Source organism: Podarcis vaucheri (assembly GCF_965113315.1).
Source record: "Podarcis vaucheri genome assembly, chromosome: 6".
Classification (NCBI taxonomy): Eukaryota; Metazoa; Chordata; class Lepidosauria; order Squamata; family Lacertidae; genus Podarcis; species Podarcis vaucheri.
This window is the reverse complement of record NC_138764.1, coordinates 59,420,323-59,433,852: the sequence shown is the minus strand read 5'-3', so window position 1 is coordinate 59,433,852 and position 13,530 is coordinate 59,420,323. Positions and strand designations below refer to the sequence as shown.

The 13,530-nt window shown below is 47.5% G+C and overlaps 1 protein-coding gene across 3 annotated transcripts in view; it reads right to left on the bottom strand.

The window, feature by feature from the left end:
* Positions 1-10,996, bottom strand: part of MICAL1 (microtubule associated monooxygenase, calponin and LIM domain containing 1) — a 47,081-nt gene extending 36,085 nt beyond the window's left edge. Inside the window, exon 1 of one of the 3 annotated variants that reach the window (XM_082228208.1) lies at positions 10,770-10,996. The gene's annotated coding sequence lies outside the window, so the exon portion shown is untranslated. Of the gene's footprint in view, positions 1-9,115; positions 9,263-10,152; positions 10,364-10,769 lie in introns of those variants that run through there. The other 2 variants (XM_082228207.1, XM_082228209.1) reach the window with 2 other exon arrangements.
* Between the last annotated feature and the right edge of the window lie 2,534 nt (positions 10,997-13,530).

The window sequence follows — 13,530 nt, the reverse complement described above, 5'->3', positions numbered from 1 at the left end:
CCGCCTCAGTTGCCGCCGTCCCTCAGTCCCTCGCTCGGAATTCAGCTCGGAATTCAGCCTGAGGAAAACCCCAAGTCCCCACATTTCTAGTTTCCCGCGCCCTTTAAAGGGCGATACGAGCCCCACGGCAGGCAGGCAGGCAGAGCTGGGAAGGGGGTTTCCAGGGGACACGGCAGCTCCTCGAAAGGCTTCTCTCAGCTGCGCTCAATCCGCCTCGGAGAGGATTTCCCCTCCGGTCCCATGCGTTCGTTTGGGGCATCGCTCCGGCTGCTCCCTCTCCCGCCGCGCAGGAGCGATGCCTCTCTCTGGCTCTCCCTCCGCGCAGGCTGAGGGAGGGAGGGAGGTGCGCGTGTGACCCGTCTCTGCTGGGAGACCAAACCCAGCGAGGCAGAGTCGCGCGGAGGCGCCCAGGCAGCGCTGCCGGCTGCGAGGAGGAGCGCCAGGCAGCAGCAGGAGGCGCGGCCTCTCCTCGCCGCCCCGCCTCTCGCCGCCCGACTCGCCCGCCTCCCTCCAGGCATCTCGCGGCACACGAGGCAACGTCTCACTGCTGTTACTATTTTTTTATTTTATTTTTACATAAGTAAAAAGTGACCTTTCCCCATCTGGCATGGTGGTGTGCCTCGAGATTTTTTTCATGAAACAAGTGTGCCTTTGCCCAAAAAAGGTTGGGAAACACTGGATTAAGTATCTTCTGACACTTGCAATTTGAAAGCATACGTCTCACATTTTGAACACTTGGTGATCGAGACCCCAACCGCCATGCAATAAATTTCGCTGACTGTGGGGAAAAACACCCACCAAAATTTTGAAACAAATTTGTGAAACGAGCTACCTTGTTAGTGAAAACACACAATGGAAGTTACCTTAAAGACAAAGAAATATTTTACGGCATAAACCTTTGTGAATATTTCAGTAAATCTTGTTTTCCTCAAAACTTTGACTCATGGCAAACTATATGCTGCCCAGGCTTAATCAGTAACTGTCTTTGCCAGTTGTTTGAACAGCATATAGGACCTTTCCCAGAGACTCTTTCCCAAGGTTTCAACTCAGGGAAATATTTGAGATACACACAAAATCTGGTTGCATTTAACGGAGTCATCCTGTTAGCTCAAGGACCTCCTCCTATGCAATAGGGTTTCTTGTGCCACTCCATTCCCTGTGCAACCCACCCTACCACTGCAAAAAAAAGATTTTTTTTGAGGGGCACAGGAGTTGCATAAGAAGAGGAGGGAAGAGGAAGTACTATTGCACAGGTGGAAATTCTTGCACTAACTTTGTTGGCTACATCCCATCCCCAGACCCCAAGATCACCATCTGAGGTCCTTCTTCATGTGCCTCCTCCACACAAGGTCCGGAGGCTGGCAACACAAGAACAGGCCATTCTGCAGTGGCTCCCCATCTTTGGCATGCTCTCCCCAGGGAGGTTAGTCTGGCAGAGAGGCCAGCAAACTTTTTCAGCCGAGGGCCAGTCCACTGTCCCTCAGACCTTGGGGGGGGGCAGACTATATTTTTTTTTTGGGGGGGGGAAATGAACGAATTCCTATGCCCCACAAATAAGCCAGAGATGCATTTTAAATAAAAGCACCTATTCCACTCATGTAAAAACACACTGATTCCTGGACCGTCCGCAGGCCGGATTTAGAAGACGATTGGGCTGGATCCGGCCCCCGGGCCTTAAGTTTGCCTACCCATGGTCTGGCACTTTCATTATACACCTTCAGGCGCCACGTGAAAACGTTCTTCAACCAGGCCTTTGGCTGAATAATATCAGATATACTTTCAAATGTATCGTGAGAGGGGAGATTATTGGTTTGTTTTTTTATCTTATTTTTGTTACATATTTTGCATTTTTTATATTGTGGTTTTGTGGTGTAAACCGCCCTGAGATCCACTCAGGTGAAGTGGAGTGACAGTAATCATATAATCATCACAGCATACAACATTGTGTTGAAGCAAAAAGCCTTGGGCAGTGCTAAGAACATCTCAGAATCCATTCCCCCACCCACCCTTGTGCCAATAGCACTGATACAGAAAAACCTGCTTTAGAGACAAAGGCAGAGATCAAGGAGGAAGACACTCAAGAACATTAACCAATTGCACCTTGGAATTATTTATGTAATATGCTAAGCAACCAGATGGTTCCTTAACCAATGAGGAAATGCTTGCGCCCTCAGACAGGCAGGCTCAGCGTAGCTTATTTAAAGGCTCTGCAGCGCTGACTGCATTAAGCAAGTGTAGAGGGAGGCCTGGAGACACCATTTGTGTCTATCCGATTCTGTCTCTATTCAATATACAGTGGTACCTCTGGTTATGAACTTAATTTGTCCTGGAGGTCCGTTCTTAACCTGAAGCCGTTCTTAACCTGAGGTACCACTTTAGCTAATGGGGCCTCCTGCTGCCGCCACATGATTTCTGTTCTCATCCTGAGGTAAAGTTCTTAAGCCGAGGTACTACTTCCAGGTTAGTGAAGTCTGTAACCTGAAGTGTTTGTAACCCAAGGTACCACTGTATTCCGAAGAGACTCAACTGGAGCAATAGACTGCAGGAGCAGCAATCTGACCTGAAAACGATCTGTTTGTCAATATTGCAGACATAAGCAGGAAGACACAAAGAGCACTGCAGATATTTGCCTTCATCGTGCCTCCATCCTGCAACCACTGTTGAATAGGGCTGTCTAAAGCCCCAGACACCCTGTGTGCGGCTTGATTTCCAGGGCTGCCAAGCACATGCATTTGTTTTGAACTTCTGCATACTAAATACCTGTGAAAGTCACACCCCTACTCTGAGATCATTCCAAATATTTTGAAACTTCACAGTGACTCCTATGCCCCCCCACACCCACATCCTTGTGCTTTGCATTCACCACTCTGATGGAAAAGAACTGCCAACCCCAGACTGCATATTCACAGTCCTCTCTTCACCCACAAGCATGCACTGCACAGGGGAGGAACAAGCCCTGACACTGGACTCCTCAGCTTCTGTAGGTGTGAGTTCAACCAGAAGATTAAAGGAGTAAGTGATCCTGCTAAGTGATCTTGAGTAATAGCTCCCAGACAGGAAGAGAGGATTGAAGCAATGACCTTCCAAATCCCAAACCACTGCCTTAACCAAAGAAGGAACCTATCCTTTCAAAAGCATGCAACATCATTACACACAAACAAAAACCCTTCCCCAATGCAGTGCAGGATCAAAAGAAGCTTATGCAGAGAAATAAACAGACTGTGCACCTCTCGGCTACTACACATTTCATCAGAGAACCTGCATATCGAGAGTGATTACACAACTGGCATGATTACACACCTAGTTGTGTGACTCACATTTACAACAGACATAAAAAAAAATAACACAGCACGCCACTAAGATGCAAACTGGGCTATCTTCCACTTTGGTGGCCTTACAAAAAGCTAACTTCAGTCCAGTTCGAAAGTCGTTTCTCCTTTAGCCAACCCGAACCTGCTTTTATTTTTGTGCAATTAGTGCAGAACATTGTGAGAGAGGGATAAGAGGCTGTGTATGCACCATACATTTAAAGCACATTAATTCCCCCAAAGAATTCTGGGAACTTTACACCTCACACAGCTATCATACCCAGTACCCATATCAAACTACAGTTCCCAGAACACTTTGGGGGGAATAATCAGCTTCAAATGCACTGGGTGAGCAGAGTTTAAGATAAAAGGATACAGAGTCTGTGGCAATACCAGTTCTGAGCTTTTGAACCAAGCACTCAATTATAGGAAGCTACGTAACCCCGCACATGCCCACAGGATAGATATTAACAGGTTTTTTTTTCTCGGGAATGGATATAATGATGCCAAGGCATATTTACAGTGGAATCCTTTTGATACTCATAAAGTATCATAAAGTGTTGAATAATCCAGAAGGTAAAGAAACATCTCTTTTAAAAAAATCGTTTAGCACCCGTTGCTCACTCTAGGATTGCTGGTGCAACCATAGTCTAGATCATGGAAAGGGAACCTGTGGCCCTTGCAGTGTTGTTGGACTCCAACTTTCAGCAGCCCCAGCCAACATGGACAACACGGACAGGAGCTGTCATTCATCAACATCTGGAGGACCACAGGTTCCTCACCCCTGATTTAAGGGGGAATGCCACACACTCTGAGTGGGGTGAACACCACTTTCCAGGGCAGAAGAAACCACCAACAGGACCTCTGTCTTGCCTAGACTAAGCTTCAGTTTAGCTACCATTTCTTCACTAAACCTACCCAGAGCTGGATTTCAGTTTTGCAAAAACAAACATCCAAATCCTTCTCTCTGTTATCGCTTGGAAATTCACCACCCAAACTTGTTTGCCAGCCTGCCTGAGCTTTATTCCCCACCTAACAGATTACAAACTTGTTCTGGGACTGTATTACAAAATATTTCATCTTTAGTTTACCCACGTTCTGAAGCAGTGTAGATCTTGCACATTAAAAATCAGGTCCTCACTCTAAGGAAAGTAGGCGCAGCTAGATTGAAGGAAGCATGTTCCTTTTTGCAATTTCTCCACATCCCAAAATGTTAACATCTGCTAGAAGAAAAAGCAACTGTCAAGGTTCTGCACTCCTTATCTGCCCTTGTGTGTTACTTGGTTGGTGATTGTAACCATCACAGACAATACCCTTCTCTGGTGAGTGGTAGGAGGGAATGATGGAAGACTGACCACTGACTCTAGACCAAGGACATCATCATGAATCACAGCAATTAGCAGGCTTTCAATTGACAATTTCACAAGATCTGGCCATAAGAGATGTCAAAACACCCATGTGACAGTGAGGTGAAGGAGAATTAGGGTGCTTCGGGACAGGAGGGGGGGCATAACACAGTAAACATATTCTTCTGCTATTGCAGATGGGTTGTTTGGGTGTTTTTAAAAAGCATATAGGATCCCCTCCCCAAGGGTAAATCCAGGTTAAAAGCAAGGTGAGGAATACAGGCTGGTATTTTGATGCCAACAATATTGCATGGAAGCTGCAAACAATTTTTTTAAAAAAATTGCAACCATGAGGAGTAACCATTTCACAATGGTTGGAAGACCCTTTGTACAATGTTACTTCCTTACTGGAACAAACCCTGAGGTGCTAGGAGCAATCTGAATACAAAGTATTCTGGTCTGACATAGGAAGACATTTAAAAGAGTGCTAAAAGGCATAATTAATTATTAATCCTTGGGCAACGAAAGCAAAACAGAAGAGGTGGCACAGTATGGTGCCGGAGACTTTGCACTGTAAACTGCACCTGTCTACCATTTGCTTCGGACATTCTGCACTAGACTGCAATTCCAAATATCACGTTTCCCTAGTGTTCTGTTCAGCCAATCATACTTAGGAAAATTGCATTCTTTCCCAGACTGGAATCATGCTATTCATGAATATAACAAGTAGAATGGAATGTGGCTCCACATATATTAACTGGTGCCCGTTAGATATTTTTTGTCATAATTAGTGACCAGCAACACATCCCTTCCTCCCATGCCCATACCACTTTATGAATTGTTACAAACACTGAAATATGAAGCAAATGGTCCCCACAACCTTATCCCCCTGCAGCAATGTCCTTATTTTATTTTAAGTTTTCAAAAAAAAGTGTTCACATCCCCAGCACTCTTCTCCGGTGACTGCAATGAGTATCAAGCTGGCAATATCAAGGAATATACCAGGAGAGGGGTACACTGCATTTGTGTAATTTCCAAGGGCCACAGAATCATACATTCTCTATCTCTTCATACCTGGTACTGCACTGGTGCCCCATAAGAGGCCTCAGAAAGTGCTGCTAACACAGCAAAAACAAAGCAAGAGGCAGCAGTTACAGGTTCCTAGTCTCTGCAGCCACAGCAGGCGCTGTGATTCTCTAGCTTTTTCCTAGAGCGCTTCATTGTCCCTCAAGACAGCAGACAGATGCCAACATAGTGTACACACATGACTCAATAACACTAGTGGTGTTTACCCCATTCAATCAATGATATGCAGTCAGATATATGAATGCCAATGTCTGGATCACACCAAGAAAGTCAACTGACATAATATGACAGCTTAATGCAGATGCAATAAGGCAGGCTCCAGATGTTTTGAACTACAACTCTGATCAGCCTCAGCCAGCGCAGCGATTCCAGCTGCAGCTGGTGGGAGCAGTAGCCCCAAACATCTGGAGGGCAAGGCTGCAATAAGCTCATGCCGGATGAAAGCAAAACTTAAGATCTTTAAGAATTTCCCATGCAATCAGTGAAAGCATCACACCAACTTAATTTAGCCATGTGAAATGTAAAGCCTTTTAGCATTATTGATGGGACAGAATGTGCTGATAAGTGTGGAAGGAGAATAGCCAGGGAGAATGTGTTGATGCTGCAGAAAACATTGGATATATAGGTAACAAAAGGATGCTTTTGCACACACATTGGAAAGCAGTTGAGGAAATGGCAGGGCTTCACTGCAAGTTACTTGTCACTTAAAAAAAAAGCCTGGATGAGCCCTGCACATTGGATTTGTACAGTGCTGAAGAATAAGGTCTTTCAGAATAATGAAATCACAAGAAGAAGGGTAGAAGTTGCTGGAGGAGCAGGTTGGTCTGTATGTCACAGATTATCCAGTAGGGCTAGTTTAGGATATTTACTGCTTATGCAATCATGCTTTGCATGAGACTTGCAACAGTTAAAAGGGCATGAGCTGAAGGGAAACAAATAGAACATTCTGAACTTTCCTCATCTACCCCTCATACTTTCTGAACTTTTAGGCTTTTCCTCATATTTCCTGCCAGATAATAACTGACAAAAATGTTGAACTTTTGCTGGGTTTCCCTCCCAGTTCATTTAGCGAGCCAGTCTGGTCACAATAGAACTGATGCACACAAACCATCATGCTAAACCAGGCTTCCTCAACATCAGCCCTCCAAATGTTTTTGGCCTACAACTCCCATGATCCCTAGCTAGCAGGACCAGTGGTCAGGGATGATGGGGATTGTAGTCTCAAAACATCTGGAGGGCCGAGGTTGAGGAAGCCTGTGCTAAACCATAGTTCAGTGTGACATGCACAAACTTGAACTAGCTGCAGCATGATTTGTGTTTGCATGCTTCCCCCTGCTCCTGCACAGTCAGGAGTAATTCAGAAACATTAGTTTGCCATTTTGTCCAAATTGGCAAACTGAGGTTAACATTAACTATGGGTTGTTTAAAACAAGCCACCTTGTTTAGGGAAACATGTGAACACACACCCCACCTTCCTTCCTATTTTATTTATTGTGTGGAAATGAAGTGCATTCAGTTATAATATAAACACAAAAGAAAAATACTTACAAAAAATGTAGCAAGCTTTCAGTGTAAGAACAGAAAGGACATCTAGAGTTCAGAACCCACCGAAAACTTCTAGTGCTGCTGGTTCAACTAAAGAACAACCTACAGCTTAATTGAGTAAGCTCAACGACTGAAATCCTGGAAGTCTAGATCTGGAACCAAACTTTTGGATTTTTGCTCTCCTCCAGAAGACATTTTTCACATGCTGTTTACTTCTGCTGTGAAAGACCCTCAAGACCACTCTAATGCTCATTCTGTCCTTAGTGAAAAAGCCAGCAGCATGGGACAGGCTTGTACAACATGCCTCCCCAGGGACACTCTGCATTGTAACAAACAACATCAAGGACTTAACAGACACACTCTTTTCCTTTAGAGTCAGCAAGGAGTTGCACTTAATTGTTTTTCTCCTGCAAGAGAATTAGGCTGCCGTGACAGTTAAACAATTAGAGGTACAGGTGGTGTGAGTAAGAACTAGAGAGAGCCCTACAGCCATCCCTTTTTGTCGTCTGCACATCTGCTGCAGCAAAAGACATGCCACCTGGCTGCTAAAAAAGTAAGGGGCCAATCTGGATTACTTGGGAGCCAGCAGCATCTGCAATTTGCATTCATATTTCAGCATTGCACTTTACCAGCACGCATGCACGCGCGCACACACAAGCAGTTCTCTCTGCTTATTCTGTGGAGGTGGCTTATAAGAGGTCTTACACACCAATCTCCCTTTCATAGTCATGAATCCCTAACTAGCTACAAGTAGGTATACAACACAGAAAGAAGTTTTATGGTCCTTCTCCCCTTCACCTTCCACTACCTAGGAGAGCAACATTTCCTGTTTTCAGCAAAGCACCTGTTAGATATAAGATAAGCTTGACTTCGTTTCAGCAATTAAAATTGCCTAAGCCAAGGAGGAAGTAAGCATGAGAACCAGGAAGTGTAAACTCTGTTAGTCAAGGTGCTGCAGTGGTTATCAAGCCTGCCAAGCACACGTAGGTGCTAAAGGGTCAGATAGCACATGCACATTACCTGCACAAATTTAGATGTGCCCTAGTTTTATTAAACATAAGGCACTTGCAATGGGGCAAAAGGGGTGGGAGGTCTTGGTTTCGGATGGTCACAAGGCTCAATGAAGGAATAAGGCGGGAAGCCCAACAGTTGCATCTTCTCTCATTGTTGGAAAAAATTAAAATTATACTCCTTGTCTTCAAATTGAGGATGAATGAACTTGGTCACAGGGTTGCCAGTAAGATTGCAGGTGCAGGATAGGCAGTAATTCAGCTGACAACTTTTTCAGGTGTGGAGATGCAGTTAATACCATTTGCCCCAATAGCAAAAGGTGTAGGCAAGATGTTAGGTAAAGGGTAAAGGGACCCCTGACCAGTAGATCCAGTCGTGGCCGCCTCTGGGGTTGTGGCACTCATCTCGCTTTATATATTCCAAGGGAGCCAGCGTACAGCTTCCAGGTCATGTGGCCAGCATGACTAAGCTGCTTCTGGTGAACCAGAGCAGCGCATGGAAATGCTGTTTACCTTCCCGCCAGAGCAATACCTATTTATCTACTTGCACTTTGACTTGCTTTTGAACTGCTAGGTTGGCAGGAGCAGGGACCGAGCAACGGGAGCTCACCCCGTCACGGGGATTCGAACCACCGACCTTCTGATCAGCAAGTCCTAGGCTCTGTGGTTTAACCCACAGCGCCACCAGTGTCCCAGGCAAGATGTTGGCAAGGGTTAATTTGCTGGAGGCAAGTGCTAATTTGTAGAATTTTAAAAAAAAATATGTAAGACTTAAGTCACTTTGAAAGCCACAGTGTGAATTTACAGCCTCGCTACTAACCCGAGATGCGCAAAGTGCCCATTCTCCACCACCGCCAATGCAGACTCGCACTCTTCATATTACTTCGGGACTGAAAGAACGAGGAACCGAGCCCTTTCTACCAGACGCAAAAAGTAAGGCGATGCAAAGACGTCATCTTACACAACATACTCAAGCCAGCTGGAGCTCTCAAAGAACCCCTCCCATTCCCTAGGCACGTGGTGTAGAAAGCCGAGCCCGTAATCCAACCAACAGGGATGGTCCAAGGCTCCAAGTCCTCAATCATCCACACCGCAGGATCCAAGAGGATCCCTTGCGAGGTCGCAGAGAATGCTGGGGCGCAGCTCGCAGATCACGCACTTTTATTGGGCGCTTCTACTGCTACCTTTGCCCCGCCCATCAACTATGAGCCCGGAGTCCTACCCTTCCCCATTGTGATGGGTACCTCTCCCGAGCCCCCAGGGGCTAAGATTCCCCCACACTTTTAATAGGGGACACCCTGGTTAGTCTCTGCTGCTTTGGAAGGCAAGGGGGGGGGGTTAGTCTCTGCTGCTTTGGAAGGCAAGGGGGGCGGGGACCCCCACCCACATCAAAGTTTTAAGCTGCAAGCGGCTCCCTCCTACCTAAACTCCGACCGCAGGGGCTTCCCTCTCCTTTGAGCTCCTCGTCCCACGCGTAAGGTCGCTTCTCAAAGCCGTTTTACGCATCCTCTACCTTTCGCGCCCACGGCTCAGCGCATACCCAAAGAGGGCCTAGTTATGACTGGCCGCGGAGGGAGGAAGAAGAGAACAGGGCAGCCGCGCACTCTGTACATGCTCAGAGGGACCCCGGGCTTTGCCATTGGCTCTCGCGTTCCAAGGCTGAGCCGCGGCTGCTTGCCACGAACACCCGCGTTTAGACCGACCCGGCGAGCCTTGGCACCCGAGGCGCACGGCAATTCCTTTCTGCCCGCCTCGCCGTTGAGCCAAGCGCGCAGCGATAGCGCCGGTCTCGGGGGCTGCCGAGCACGCAGCCCGGCTGGCGATCGAGGGCGCCCCTCGGCTCTGTCGCCACTTTACCTCCTCCTTCCCGGTTGCGCTCCGCTTCTTCCGCCGCCGGGGCTCCTCGGCTTCTCCCCGCTAGGAGTGGCTTGTGCTTAGGCTGCTGGAAGAGACACCCCTCCCCAGCAGAGACTGCTTTCCCCCCCCTCGCTGCCTTTCTGGATCGGAAAACGCGGCTCAACTGCTCCCTCGGCTCCGCAGGGCGGAGGAGAGGGGACGGCAGCATCGCGCGCTTGTGCTGCGAGTCCGCCGGAGCCACATAGCCCGGAGGCGGAGCTTCTTGCCCGGGCACTTTAAAAACTCTTTGTGCAACCTAAAGAAGACTGCAGCAGCAAGGAAGATAATCCCAAAGCGAGGGTAATACGACCCTTCACTGGGTTGTTGTTTTTTTTTGGGGGGGGGGGGAAATAAATGCGCGAATGCTTAGCGTGGGATCCGTTTACAAATGCTGACATAAAGCACAGAGGGGCCTAGGATGTACGATCCAACTATTTTTATTTTATTTTATTTTGCCGTGTAGCCGTCGAGTTAAAAGTGAAGCCCGCTGGCCTCACGTGTTGCCCATGCGCGCTGCTCCCACCGGAAACGAGTTGCCCCCCAAACGCTCTGCCGGTGCAACGTTTTTTATATCCTACCTTTCTTCCACGGTCCTCAAGCCAACATGCAAAGGACTCCCAGGAAGCTTCCAGGACAGGCACCGTCGGGATCCCAGATCGGCTTAGCTTCATCGAGGGTGTTTCATCCTGTGCCCTCCGATTTTATCCGGGACCGGTGGTCTGGGACAGGAAATTCAGCGTCACTTGTGACCAGAGAGCAGGGAGGGGAGAAATTCCTTTCAGCGTTACTTCTTGCCCTTTCCTTAGGGCTGATTCATACATGTGTGGTGGCTGCACAGGAAATGCTATCCTGATGGCATGCATGAAGTGACAGCCCACCTCGATTTCACCACACACCGCCTTTTGCTCATCTGTGGTGATGCTTGAGAATTGCAGGGCCTGGGTGTTTGCATGTGCTAGTACTGCGCAATGAAACACATGCTTTGAAAACAACATGCACAGTGTGTTGGTTGTGTTGCCACAATCAAAAGACAGTAGGATATATATGGTCATAAGTAGCTTTGAAAATAAAATAAAGCGCCTCTGTTTGCTGTAGTCAAGGGCTGGCGCAAGTCATTTTCTGCCTGAGGCAAAGGACATGGTAGTGCCCTCACTGTTCCAGGTACATAAGTCAACAGGACAGCTGAATAATATTTCAACGATGGCAATGGCCTCCACCGCAGTTGACGGCAGCAGGCTAACTATGGGGGTGCCACGGTACAGCTGGCACCGCTGCGGTGCAAAATGCTACAAGAACATTCAGTTCATAACGTTACAACAAGAACAGGCACCCCATGAAATTAACATGCTATTTAAAAATACAATTGTAGGTTCACCTGTGTCATCTGCCGCTTTCAGCATCAACTTCGTTTGCTTCAAATGCCCCTCTCTTCTCACAGCTTCATATTCCTCTTGGTTATCTGCTCGTTCTCTGCCAGAAGGCTACATTTAGATGGTGGTTTCCTGTCTAGCTGATTTAGTGCCCGGCCAGAGGCAGAGGGGAAGTGCAGCAAGGAGGGAAGAGGTACCAGCTAGCTTGAAGGTTCCTGTTTTCTTGAAGTGTGTCAGCACCTGCAACAATCTTTTAAGCTCCCAATCTGCCATTTGGACTAACAGCACTCAGCACCAGGGCACAGTCCCCTTAGCCCAGTGGCTCTCAGAGGATGTGGCACACCAACCTGGTGTGGCAGGAGAGGATGGCAAGTGTGGCAGGAAGATTCAAGGACAATCAATGTCTTAGGAATGATTCAGTAGCTATATTCAGTAGCAGTATGATTATGCAGCTGCATTGTTTTATAATTTCTGGATGTCCCATGAACATATTATAAAATTGTTGTGTTCTATGTTCAACTAGGAGTTGTTTCTTTTTGTTTTCCAATAAAAAAATCAGTGCGGCACAAGCAAATTTTCATTCCGGAAGTGTGGCCTAGAGAAAAAAGTCTGACAACCACTGCCTTAGCCCTTGCTGCTGCCAGGTGTGCCAAATTCAGATTGCAGCATCTGAAAACCCCTCTGGCCAGAAGTACAGGCAGGTCTTCTGTGATTGTTTAGCTGCAATTCCTGCATTGCTGTGGGTTGAACTAGATGACCCTTGGGATCCCTTCCAATTCTGTGGTCATCTCTTTTTCTAGTTGGCCATCTTTGGCCCTATAAAAGATTTTGAATCTGTTAACTTTGCTTTTCAAGGGCTGTAGCTCTGGTAAAAGAGGGACGCGGGTGGTGCTGTGGGTTAAACCACAGAGCCTAGGACTTGCCAATCAGAAGTTCGGTGGTTCGAACCCCCGTGACAGGGTGAGTTCCCGTTGCTCGGTCCCTGCTCCTGTCAACCTAGGAGTTCAAAAGCACGTCAAAGTGCAAGTAGATAAATAGGTACTGCTCCGGCAGGAAGGTAAACAGTGTTTCCGTGTGCTGCTCTGGTTCACCAGAAGTGGCTTATTCATGCTGGCCACATGACCCGGAAGCTGTACGCCGGCTCCCTTGGCCAATAAAGCGAGATGAGTGCCGCAACCCCAGAGTCGGCCACGACTGGACCTAACGGTCAGGGGTCCCTTTACCTTTAGCTCTGGTAAAAGCATCTGCTTAGTATGCAGAAGGTCCAAGCTTCTCTCCTGGTAGGACTGGGGATGTTCCCTGTACAAAAACCCTGGAAAGCTGCTGCCAGTCAGTGTAGACAGTACTGAGCTGGTTGGAGGAGTTTCCTAAGAGGCACACAACCTTTGGGCACGGGACTGTTCTGGGTGGAGTAATAATCATTCCCTCTGTATACAAAACTTGGTGAGCATTGTTGATAGTGTGTGTGTGTGTGTGTGTGTGTGTGTGAGAGAGAGAGAGAGAGAGAGTGTCTCTAACAGTCATGCTTTTGAGCCTCCACCACCCACGGTCCCAGATTGCAACTGAAGAAAGGTGTGTTGTGTTTGCGGGAGAGACACATGTCAATGCTGCTGAAAGGTCATGTTGACTCTCCCGGGGTTTCTTCCTGTCCTCTGCATGCATCCTTTCCTGAGGTAAATAGCACCTGTCACATTAAACGACTTCTTACAGGTTTGCCTTGCATCCTTCTTTTAACTTCCCCCCTCCATCCCATGTTCCTAGATACTAAATCCAGCTTCGTTTTGACTTTCAAACGGGGGTGGGGGGAGGCACTGTTCTTCACAAAAGATGAGCACTTGCTTCACCCTCCAATTTTATTGTCTTTTCCTTATTGGCGCAATGGCACTTATCGGGCAGAAGAGAGGCGCCCTCTTCTCCTTTCCTTCTTGCAGACCAGCCGTCTACATCCTTACTCAGAAGATCGTCCCAC